The following is a 13,185-nucleotide window of genomic DNA, read 5'->3' as shown; positions in this document are numbered from 1 at the left end:
CATTACAACACGCAGCAAACAAACACGTTGATGAGGCATCCTTGTTGACCGATAGTCTTTTGTTAGCCGCTCGCCTTTGTTTGATAGGAGGAGCGACGGGAGGGCTGGGGTATTAATCAGCGCTACGCTTGAGAAACAACGTATGTGGGTGTTTTGTATGGCGTGAGATTCTGGGAGGTGGTATTTACTCGCGCTCGTAAATTAGCTACTTTGCTGCGATAAGATCTCTCGGGGTCATATTAAGGAACCAGGAGACGACTCACACCGGCGACCGACGGCGTTTCGTCGCCTCAGTTTTTGGTGAGTGGAAACTGCAGTTTTCGCTAGTCCTGAAGAAGTGTGCTTCGATCTTTGGAACGTCTCGAATTATCCGTCTTTTCGATTTATTTACTAATAATCAACCTCTGATCATGGATATGATATGGGTTTCGCCGGTTAGCCAAGAGCCATGCCGCAGTGGTAACACAGTTTCTCTACATCTACATCTAAATCCGTACTCCGCAAGCCACCTGACGGTGTGTGGCGGAGGGTACCTTGAGTACTTCTGTCGGTTCTCCCTTCTATTCCAGTCTCGTATTGTTCGTGGAAAGAAGGACTGTCGGTATGCCTCTGTGTGGGCTCTAATCTCTCTGATTTTATCTTCATGGTCTTTCTGCGAGATATACGTAGGAGGGAGAAATATACTGCTTGACTCCTCGGTGAAGGTATGTTCTCGAAACTTCAACAAAAGCCCGTACCGAGCTACTGAGCGTCTCTCTTGCAGAGTCTTCCACTGGAGTTTATCTATCATCTCCGTAACGCTTTCGCGGTTACTAAATGATCCTGTAACGAAGCGCGCTGCTCTCCGTTGGATCTTCTCTATCTCTTCTATCGACTCTATCTGGTACGGATCCCACACTGCTGAGCACTATTCAAGCAGTGGGCGAACAATCGTACTGTAACCAACTTCCTTTGATTTCGGATTGCATTTCCTTAGGATTCTTCCAATGAATCTCAGTCTGGCAGCTGCTTTACCGACGATCAAATTTATATGATCATTCCATTCTAAATCACTCCTAATGCGTACTCCCAGATAATTTATGACATTAACTGCTTCCGGTTGCTGACCTGCTATATTGTAGCTAGATGATAAGTGATCTTTCTTTCTATATATTCTCAGCACATTACACTTGTCTACATTGAGATTCAATTTGCCATTCCCTGCACCATGCGTCAATTCGCTGCAGATCCTGCTGCATTTCAGTACAATTTTCCATTGTTAAAACCTCTCGGTACACCACAGCATCATCCGCAAAAAGCCTCAGTGATCTTCCGATGTCATCCACCAGGTCATTTATGTATAATGTGAATAGCAACGGTCCTACGACACTCCCCTGCGGCACACCTGAAATCACTCTTACTTCGGAAGACTTCTCTCCATTGAGAATGACATGCTGCGTTTTGTTATCTAGGAACTCTTCAATCCAATCACACAATTGGTCTGATAGTCCATATGCTCTTACTTTGTTCATTAGACGACTGTGGGGAACTGTATCGAACGCCTTGTGGAAGTCAAGAAACACGGCATCTACCTGTGAACCCGTGTCTATGGCCCTCTGAGTCTCGTGGACGAATAGCGCGAGCTGGGTTTCACACGATCGTCTTTTTCGAAACCCATGCTGATTCCTAAAGAGTAGATTTCTAGTCTGCAGAAAAGTCATTATACTCGAACATAATACGTGTTCCAAAATTCTACAACTGATCGACGTTAGAGATATAGGTCTATAGTTCTGCACATCTGTTCGACATCCCTTCTTGAAAAAGGGGATGACCTGTGCCCTTTTCCAATCCTTTGGAACGCTACGCTATTCTAGAGACCTACCGTACACCGCTGCAAGAAGGGGGGGGGGGGCAAGTTCCTTCGCGTACTCTGTGTAAAATCGAACTGGTATCCCATCAGGTCCAGCGGCCTTTCCTCTTTTGAGCGATTTTAATTGTTTCTCTATCCCTCTGTCGTCTATTTCGATATCTACCATTTTGTCATCCGTGCCACAATCTAGAGAAGGAACTATAGTGCAGTCTTCCTCTGTGAAACAGCTTTGTAAAAAGACATTTAGTATTTCGGCCTTTAGTCTGCCATCGTCTGTTTCAGTACCATTTTGGTCACAGAGTGTCTGAACATTTTGTTTCGATCTACCTACCGCTTTGACATAATACCAAAATTACTTAGGATTTTTTGCCAAGTCAGTACATAGAACTTTACTTTCCCGTCAGATCACGGAAGTTAAGCACTGTCGGGCTTGGCTAACGCTGGAATGGGTCACCAGCGAGGTCTGCCAAATGCTGTTGGCAAGCGGGGTGCATTCAGCCCTTGTGAAGACAGTTCAGGAGCTAGTTGGGTGAGAAGAAGCGAACCGGTCACGAAAACTGACAACGGCCGAGAGACCTATGCGCTGACCACATGCCCCTCCCTATCTGCATCCGACGACTCCTCAGAGTTGAGGATGACGCGGCGGCCGGTCAGTAACGTTGGGCTTTCAGAGCCTATTCACGATTTTTTTGTTTGTTTTGTCAGTTACATCTACACTCCTGGAAATTGAAATAAGAACACCGTGAATTCATTGTCCCAGGAAGGGGAAACTTTATTGACACATTCCTGGGGTCAGATGCATCACATGATCACACTGACAGAACCACAGGCACATAGACACAGGCAACAGAGCATGCACAATGTCGGCACTAGTACAGTGTATATCCACCTTTCGCAGCAATGCAGGCTGTTATTCTCCCATGGAGACGATCGTAGAGATGCTGGATGTAGTCCTGTGGAACGGCTTGCCATGCCATTTCCACCTGGCGCCTCAGTTGGACCAGCGTTCGTGCTGGACGTGCAGACCGCGTGAGACGACGCTTCATCCAGTCCCAAACATGCTCAATGGGGGACAGATCCGGAGATCTTGCTGGCCAGGGTAGTTGACTTACACCTTCTAGAGCACGTTGGGTGGCACGGGATACATGCGGACGTGCATTGTCCTGTTGGAACAGCAAGTTCCCTTGCCGGTCTAGGAATGGTAGAACGATGGGTTCGATGACGGTTTGGATGTACCGTGCACTATTCAGTGTCCCCTCGACGATCACCAGTGGTGTACGGCCAGTGTAGGAGATCGCTCCCCACACCATGATGCCGGGTGTTGACCCTGTGTGCCTCGGTCGTATGCAGTCCTGATTGTGGCGCTCACCTGCACGGCGCCAAACACGCATACGACCATCATTGGCACCAAGGCAGAAGCGACTCTCATCGCTGAAGACGACACGTCTCCATTCGTCCCTCCATTCACTCCTGTCGCGACACCACTGGAGGCGGGTTGCACGATGTTGGGGCGTGAGCGGAAGACGGCCTAACGGTGTGCGGGACCGTAGCCCAGCTTCATGGAGACGGTTGCGAATGGTCCTCGCCGATACCCCAGGAGCAACAGTGTCCCTAATTTGCTGGGAAGTGGCGGTGCGGTCCCCTACGGCACTGCGTAGGATCCTACGGTCTTGGCGTGCATCCGTGCCTCGCTGCGGTCCGGTCCCAGGTCGACGGGCACGTGCACCTTCCGTCGACCACTGGCGACAACATCGATGTACTGTGGAGACCTCACGCCCCACGTGTTGAGCAATTCGGCGGTACGTCCACCCGGCCTCCCGCATGCCCACTATACGCCCTCGCTCAAAGTCCGTCAGCTGCACATACGGTTCACGTCCACGCTGTCGCGGCATGCTACCAGTGTTAAAGACTGCGATGGAGCTCCGTATGCCACGGCAAACTGGCTGACACTGACGGCGGCGGTGCACAAATGCTGCGCAGCTAGCGCCATTCGACGGCCAACACCGTGGTTCCTGGTGTGTCCGCTGTGCCGTGCGTGTGATCATTGCTTGTACAGCCCTCTCGCAGTGTCCGGAGCAAGTATGGTGGGTCTGACACACCGGTGTCAATGTGTTCTTTTTTCCATTTCCAGGAGTGTATATTTTTGGGTACATGCCTATGTGAAGCATACATACCAGTTTGTAGATTCCTATATCCGTACTCATTTACGAACAGGGGTTGCACAAAGATATGGAAACACCGAGAGAAATGCTTGTTTGAACATAAATGCAGATGCTACCCGAGGCTGTAGGTTGCGCTGTTGCACTGGACCACAAATTGCACCTGCACAATGTTCTCAACACGTTGCAAGTGTCAACCGTGATCAGAACAGTGCCGCCGGTACAGTGGCCAAGCGGTTCTAGGCGCTTCAGTCCGCAACCGCTTTGCTGCTACGGTCGCAGGTTCGAATCCTGCCTCGGGCATGGATGTGTGTAATGTCCTTAGGTTAGTCAGGTTTAATTAGTTCTAAGTCTAGGAGACTGACGACCTCAGATTGTTCAGTCCCTGTATTGTTTTCTTTCAATTGTTGCGAGCCAGCGATGGTGCAATACTGTTCGCTTTCGAAGTCTACGCGTTTATAAAAATCAGGTTCAGGAAACACTTTTGTGATCGTGGTTGCGATTTAGACGGCATTCGCGTAATTGTACTGATTAAGAGTCATCGTTTCAGAAAGATACAGGTTCGATTAAAACTGTGTGCCCTTTTGCGCGTATAATGAAAATATTCCCATCACGTCGCGTAACAAAAAGTAACATGCGAATCACAACCGTGGTCAAACGAAGAAAATATATGATGACATAAATGTTTTTCGCTGTTATTTAGGACAGTTTTAGATTAAACACCGCAATTTTCAGTCTTTAGAAATCACAAGACGATACACTTTAGAGATATTTGTTTTGAATAACTTGTATTTATCTTTACTTATACAAGATGGTGAGTGTCCGCAAGGATTATCTCTCTCTCTCCTTTTTATAGCCTTTATACATTCACATTACATACATCTATTAAGAAACTTTTCTTTCTCAACCGACCAGTACGAGAACAAAATTCGCCCAGACAAAATGTCTTACATAGAATCAGTTGTCATATATCATATATATCATATATAGTTTCGTAGCAGTGTTGCCAACTCTAAAAAACTCGAGTCGCTAGATTCAATATCAAAAGTCGCTAGAAAGTCGCTAAAACTGATTTTACTAGTAGTATACTGAAAATTTCGTGATGTGAATGGTGCAATAAGCCAGTGGGAGGTTACTAAAATATTAATAAAAATTATCTCATACGTAATTGCTATATTGTCTTAATTAAATGACGCATCGCTTGCAACAACATACATATAAAATACGCTAACGTTTAATTAAACATGTTATCGTAATTGACGCAACACATAAATTGTTGTTTCAATCACAGTAGTCAAATATACTAGAAATATGCAACTATATTTGTAACAAAAGAAAGAAAGAACACAAATTAGGCTACAAAATGTGAGCTATTCATCGGCGTCACTCAGAAGATCAAATAACTCTTCTGTTTCATGCTCTGACAGAACTGTAATTGCTGTAGAGGGCTGAACGTCGCTCAAAAGATGATGTTGCAGTTCGACTGGTTTCGTCGCAAAAGAGTAACTTTTGTTCGTTCCAATAAGCTCCAATACGTCTGACGGTATGTTAAAACATGCACAATTTTTATTTTGTTTCTTCAGCTGGTCTCTCAATATGATCAAAGCATTAATTGCCTTTAACGATAATCTGTTACGTTGTTTAGTTTTTATAATGTTCATAGAACTGAATATTCTTTCCACTTCTGTATTTGAATGCGGTAGGCATAGAACAGTCATTGCTAGCTGTGAAATCAAAGAAAAAGGATTTTCCCCTGCGGCATCTTTATACTGCAAAACCTCACTCCAAAATCGAACAGTGTTAGTAATGTTATTCCACCTAATGAAGTTTATATTATGCCATTCTTGCAGCATACCGTCTATGAAATCGCCACTAAAGCCCAGTTCTTTGGCTACATACGCTACAGCATTATTTTTATTCACTTTTAGTGTTTCTTCAACATTTAGCATTGACATTTTTTTCAGCTAAGGTGGTTTTTTTTTTTTAAATCAATTTTTTGCTTATGCTTAATAGTTTTCGAATGCTTTCTAATATCACACAATTTAGCACAAAACTCTGTTGCACATCGTCGTAATATTAATTTTCATCGTTGTAGCACTATAACCCCCCCCCCCCCCCCCTCCGTCTCAACTTTTTCTATTTGGTGACTCGTCGGTGACTTGCACGTCGATGACGGTCAGTTGAAATGATGAGGACGACATAAACACAGAGTCCCCTAACAAAGAAACGTGTCCCACCTGGGACCCCACCACCTAAGGCCGCTGCACGCTAACCGTCAGATAACGAGCTGGAAAAAAAAAAAAAAAAAACGGAGAAGAAGCAATGACGCAATTAAATTAGTTTCAGTTTGACTTCCGTTTCATTATTGACCTGACTCTTTTTTGAGTTGGGGGTGAAAGACTTGTATATTTGGATACCATTATACCATATTTGCCGAAGTACAAGACTCCAAACTCTTTAAGACAGTTTTTAGGAAAAAGTTTATCACTTAATATATCCACTGGAAAACAGTTAGAACATTTTGTGCACGTATATAAAATATCTGGGCATTATAAATTGTCCAATTCCAAAGAAAGCAGTTGCTGACAGGAGTGAAAATTACCGAACTATCAGTTTAATAAGTCATGGTTGCAAAATACTAAATTCTTTGCAGAAGAATGGAGAAACTGGTAAAAGCAGATTTCGGGGAAGATCAGTTTGGCTTTCGGAGAAGTGTAGGAACGCACAATGCAACACGACCCTACGAGCCATCTTAGAAGATAGGTTCAGGAAAGGAAAACCTACGTCTATGGCATTTGTAGGCTTAGAGAACGCTTTTGACAATGTTGACAGGAGTACCCTCTTCGAAATTCTGAAGGTAGCAGGGACAAAATACAGGGAGCGAAAGGCAGTTTACAGCTTGTACAGATACCGAACGGCAATTATAAGAGTCGATGGGCATGAAAGGCAAGCATCGGTTGAGGAAGGAGGAAGACAAGGTTGTAGCCTATTCCCTGTGTTATTCAATCTGTACATTGAACAAGCAGTAAAGAAAACAAAGCCGGCCGTTGTGGCCGAGCGGTTCTAGGCGCTCCAGCCTGGAACCGCTCGACCGCTACGGTCGCAGGTTCGAATCCTGCCTCGGGCATGGATGTGTGTGAGATGTCCTTAGGTTAGTTAGGTTTAAGTAGTTCTAAGTTCTAGGGGACTGTTGACCTTAGATGTTAAGTCCCATAGTGCTCAGAGCCATTTGAACCAAAGAAAACAATAAAACATTGGAGTAGCAATTAAAGTTCAGAGAGAAGAAATAAAAACATTGAGGTTCGCCGATGACGCTGTAATTCTATCAGAGACAGCAAAGGTCTTGAAAGGAGAACATAAGATGGACATCAACAAAAGCGAAACAAGTATAATGGAATGTTGTCGAAGCACGTCAGGCGATGCTGAGGGAATTAGATTAGGAAATGAGAGACTTGTAGTAGTAAATAAGTTTTGTTACTTCGCTGAGAAAATAACCGATGACGGCAGGAGTAGAGACGATATAAAATGTAGACTGAAAATGGCAAGAAAAGCGTTTCTGAAGAAGAGAAATTTGTTAACATTAAATATAGACTTCAGTGTTAGGAAGTCTTTTCTGGAGGTATTTGTCTGGGGTGAGCCATGTACGGAAGGGAACATGGACGATAAACAGTTTCGACAAGAAGAGAATAGAAGCTTTCGGGATGTGGTGCTACAGACGAATGCTGAAGATTAAACTGGTAGATTACGTAACTAATGAGGAGGTACTGAATAGAACTGGGGAGAAAGTAAGTTTTTGGTGCAACCTGACTAGAACACATTCTGAGACACATTCTGAGACATCAAGGGGTCAGAAAATTGATACTGGAGGGAAGAGTGTAGATAGAGAGACCACGAGATGAATACAGTAAGCAGATTCAGAAGGATGTAATTCCAGTAGTTATTTGGAGATGGAGAGGTTTTCACAGCATAGAGAAGCATGGAGAACTGCATCAAACCAGTCTTCGGACTAAATATCACAACAACAACACAAGTATGATAAGATGCTCACCTTTTATCTTTCGTCCGCAAAATTCTTCCTTGGAGCCGCGCGGGATTAGCCGAGCGGTCTAGGGCGCTGCAGTTTTGGACTGTGCGGTTGGTCCCGGCGGAGGTTCGAGTCCTCCCTCGGGCATGGGTGTGTGTGTGTTTGTCCTTAGGATAATTTAGGTTAAGTAGTGTGTAAGCTTAGGTTGGTTGGTTGGTTTTGGGGTTTGATGGGAGCTAAACATCGAGGTCATCAGTCTCCAGTTCCAAACAGACATACTTGTAAAAGGCCTATACAGTAAAAGCGTAACCTCTGCACCCAGAGGGAGGGAACACCAAGGGGTACAGAGCTAAAATGAACACCGCCGTAACACAAAATAGAGGACACTTAAAAGGTGGAGAGCAAATGTTTGACTAGAGTAAAACAGTTTACAGTGGTTGATGAATCAGGTAAAAGGTCAACCACTCAACTACGAACGAAGAACCTCCAGCTGGAAAGCGTTGATAGCGGTACCAACACAACTTGTTACCATAAAAGACACTATTTTGGTATCCACGTCACAATTAAAAGTCACTGGAGTGGGTGTAGCCAGAGAAATCATGCGAGAGCGCCCACACTAGAGCGAGTGATAAAACCCAGCTGCACGGATAAAACGTAAAACTGAGTCAGCTATAGAGGCATCGTCACCGAGAATTAAAGGAAGTGCAGCTGGTAAATTAAAGGACTGCCGCAAGGGGGCTAAAAGGGGGCAGTCCATCAGAAGATGGACCACTGTCAGCCCTGCATCACAGCGACACTTGGGCGGGTTCTCACGACGAAGGAGATAGCTGCGGGTCAACCGCGTATGTCCAGTTCGGAGACGGCAGAGAGCAACTGAGTCCCTACGCGTGCCCCTCAAGGATGAGTTCCATACGGAAGTGGGCGACTTGACCGTGCGGAGCTTATTTGACGTGTTCAAGACAGACCATTCAGAGCTTCAGACCGCGGACCTTGCGATGTAGGGCCGACCGGAGGTCTCTTTACGCGAGATCAAGCTCCAGGGGTGGCGACGTGGTGGCCAACCGATCGACATGTTCGCTTCCTGGAACGCCGATGTGGCCCGAGGTCCACACAAACGTCGCTGAACGACCACACTCGGCGAGAACAAAAACAGCATCTCGAATGCCGCGCACCAAAGGGTCCCGAGAAAAACACTGGTCGAGTGCTTGCAATCCACTCAGGGAGTCACTGCATATGACAAATGACTCCCCAGGGCAGGAGGAAAGGTGAGCGAGTGCACAATAAAGAGAAACCAGCTCCGCAGTGAAAACACTGCACCCACAAGCCAGGGAATGCTGCTCAACGTAGTCGCCGAGGATGAAAGCAAACCCAGTGCGTCCATCGAGCACAGAACCATCGGTGTAGACTACATCTGCATCGTGAAACGAGGCAAGAAGAGCCAGGAATTGTTGACGAAGACTGGCAGGTGGAACGGAGGACTTGGAGGCGCAGGACAAATCCAAGCAAAGCCGGAAGCGAGGGAGGGACCAAGGAGGGGTAGGAGAAGAGGGCCGGAAGGATGGAGGAAGGGGAAAGGACTCGAGTGACGAGAGAAGGGAACGAACGCGGACCGCGATCGGGAGACCCGACCTAGGCCGCCGTCGTGGGGAGGGGAGTGCAGAAAATGGAAAAAGGAGCCTGCGGTTTGGGTGATCGGGCGAGGCGATGTACGAGGGCAGTTCAATAAGTAATGCAACACATTTTTTTTTCTGAAACAGGGGTTGTTTTATTCAGCATTGAAATACACCAGGTTATTCCCCAATCTTTTAGCTACACAACACTATTTTTCAACGTAATCTCCATTCAATGCTACGGCCTTACGCCACCTTGAAATGAGGGCCTGTATGCCTGCACGGTACTATTCCACTGGTCGATGTCGGAGCCAACGTCGTACTGCATCAATAACTTCTTCATCATCCGCGTAGTGCCTCCCACGGATTGCGTCCTTCATTGGGCCAAACATATGGAAATCCGACGGTGCGAGATCGGGGCTGTAGGGTGCATGAGGAAGAACAGTCCACTGAAGTTTTGTGAGCTCCTCTCGGGTGCGAAGACTTGTTTGAGGTCTTGCGTTGTCATGAAGAAGGAGAAGTTCGCTCAGATTTTTGTGCCTACGAACACGCTGAAGTCGTTTCTTCAATTTCTGAAGAGTAGCACAATACACTTCAGAGTTGATCGTTTGACCGTGGGGAAGGACATCGAACAGAATAACCCCTTCAGCATCCCAGAAGACTGTAACCGTGACTTTACCGGCTGAGGGTATGGCTTTAAACTTTTTCTTGGTAGGGTAAGTGGGTGTGGCGCCACTCCATTGATTGCCGTTTTGTTTCAGGTTCGAAGTGATGAACCCATGTTTCATCGCCTGTAACAATCTTTGACAAGAAATTGTCACCCTCAGCCACATGACGAGCAAGCAATTCCGCACAGATGGTTCTCCTTTGCTCTTTATGGTGTTCGGTTAGACAACGAGGGACCCAGCGGGAACAAACCTTTGAATATCCCAACTGGTGAACAATTGTGACAGCACTACCAACAGAGATGTCAAGTTGAGCACTGAGTTGTTTGATGGTGATCCGTCGATCATCTCGAACGAGTGTGTTCGCACGCTCCGCCATTGCAGGAGTCACAGCTGTGCACGGCCGGCCCGCACGCGGGAGATCAGACAGTCTTGCTTGACCTTGCGGCGATGATGACATACGCTTTGCCCAACGACTCACCGTGCTTTTGTCCACTGCCAGATCACCGTAGACATTCTGCAAGCGCCTATGAATATCTGAGATGCCCTGGTTTTCCGCCAAAAGAAACTCGATCACTGCCCGTTGTTTGCAACGCACATCCGTTACAGACGCCATTTTAACAGCTCCGTACAGCGCTGCCACCTGTCGGAAGTCAATGAAACTATACGAGACGAAGCGGGAATGTTTGAAAATATTCCACAAGAAATTTCCGGTTTTTTCAACCAAAATTGGCCGAGAAAAAAGAAGTGTTGCATTACTTATTGAACTGCCCTCGTATGACGCAAGCAACTGTTGTCGGCGGAATCGTAGGGGAGGGATTCCAGCTTCTATTTCCTAGCCGTCTTTATTCCAGAGAATAAACATATATACAATATACACAAGTAAAGTATAGGTTGTGTGTTACACCGCCAATATCCTCCACTGAGGTGGGGACTTACAGGGCGGACACTTATGCATATACATATATACAGAAAAGAACACAAATTTAAACAAAGACAAAATAAAGAAAGAAAGAAAGAACAAGGAACAAAGACGGAGTATTCCTCCTGTGGATAGGCCCCAGGAGTCAAGGCGAAGAAAATAACCAGCAGCCTAGCCGACGCCGACACGTTGCATCGGACTAGGAGCCGTCATACGCTCAAAGATCTTGTAACTTCTGCAGCAGCTCTGTAGTATACGGGTGCTCAGCACCGCCAGTTCTCGGGGTCGGAAGCCTAAGGCGGCGAGATCCCTCGCCGACGCTGGAGACCATACACCCCTCCAGCTCAACGTCGCGGTGGACACTGTCACCTCCTCAACGTCACGGTGCAGGTTGGAGATGGCACGCCGGATGGATGGCGTGTCGTAGTAGGCCGCCTTCTGGGAATGACACCAGTCGAGCCGGAGATGGTCTCCGACTATCTGGGCGTCGACCACGCGGGCGATGCCGTCTTTGACCGCCACCACGTCAGGCTTGCGGATGCCCTCAGGTGTTCGGAGGTGGGGCTCCACGGAGACGTTGAAGCCCCTCTGCGCGAGTCCATGGGCGACATAACGCACAACCGCGTCATGGCGCTTGACCCGGGACCCGTGCGTCCTAAAGCAAGCCTGAAGTACGTGGTTGGCGGTCTCCACGGCCTGGCACCCCGCGCGGCATCTGGTGTCCGCCTCCCGCCCGCGACTGCGCCGTGCCTTCGTGGGGAAGGCGTTGATGCGGGCGCGGAGGGCGTCGATGTATTCACGCCCAGATAGCAGGCGACTGGTGTCGGCGACCCACTGATGTTGGCCACTGACGGCGGCAGAGGATGATAGCGCCGCACCGTTAATGGCGATGTGTAGGCGCGCCGCCCACATTTCCCCAACCTGCGTTGACGACTTGAGGAGGTGGCCCTCCCACGTCAAGTGACGCTCCAGCACCTCAATCTCCCGCTGCACCTCATCCATGCCTGCACCGTCGCAGGCTGGCCCTATCTTCTTCAGCGCCAGGAGACGGGACCGACGGAGCGTTGGGCCCATCCAACGGCACGATGGAATGCCGAGGCCCCCCTGGGCAACAGGAGCGTGGAAGTATCCCAGGGGGGTGTCCGCCGGAAGGCGGAACCATCTCCTGACGGCGGCTCGGATGGTGATGTCGGCCGACTTCAAGGCACCCACCCGGGTGCGGCTGAGGGCCAGCCCATGATACAGGCCAGGGAGAAGTACGTTGGTGAGAGCGTGGAGGCGCTGTTGCGGCTTCAGCGGAGCTCGGGAGATGACGTCAAGCTGCTCCACCAGGTGGCGACGTGGATTGAAGACACAGCGACCCGCCGTGGAGAATTGCAGCCCCAGGTACCGGAAGGTTTCACCCACACGCAGGGCAGGCATGGTGGTGTTGCCTGCCTTGAAGGTGACATTGCTGTCCACCTTCACCTTCTTCTCTCGCCCTGACGCGACTAAGGCGAGGGTGAAACACTTCCGGGCGTTGATCTGCAGCCCCAGGTGTGCGAGGGCTGCGGTAGCTGCATCGATGAGGGACTGCAAGCCCCTCGGGGTCGCTGCAAACAGCAAGACGTCATCTGCAAAGGCCGCAGCGTTGACTCTGCGACCAAGTATCCGAGCTCCGATGTGGGAGGGCAGTTGGCCCAAGACGTAGTCCACCGCAAAGTTGAACAGGAGGGGGGAGAGGGGATCGCCCTGGCGAACGCCCCGTGATGGCTGCACAGACACGCCCACGCCGGCGCCGTCCGCTATCACTGTCGTGCTGCCCTCGTAGCACCGCTCGACATACCCGACAAAGCAATCCGGCAGGCCATGCGCCCTCAGCACGGGGCGAAGGGCAGCATGATCCACCGAATCGAATGCCTTAGATACGTCGATCGACGCCACAAAGACAGACCGGCAGGAGCGAACTGCGTCGGT

General features: G+C 48.5%; 1 protein-coding gene across 1 annotated transcript in view; it reads left to right on the top strand.

The window, feature by feature from the left end:
• The first annotated feature begins 262 nt into the window (after positions 1-262).
• Positions 263-13,185, top strand: part of LOC126106666 (luciferin sulfotransferase-like) — a 122,412-nt gene continuing 109,489 nt past the window's right edge. Inside the window, exon 1 of the mRNA XM_049913030.1 lies at positions 263-300. The gene's annotated coding sequence lies outside the window, so the exon portion shown is untranslated. The remainder of the gene's footprint in view (positions 301-13,185) is intronic.

The sequence above is a fragment of the Schistocerca cancellata genome, chromosome 10 (genome assembly GCF_023864275.1).
Source record: "Schistocerca cancellata isolate TAMUIC-IGC-003103 chromosome 10, iqSchCanc2.1, whole genome shotgun sequence".
NCBI lineage: Eukaryota > Metazoa > Arthropoda > Insecta > Orthoptera > Acrididae > Schistocerca > Schistocerca cancellata.
This window is presented reverse-complemented; position numbering and strand designations above follow the sequence as displayed.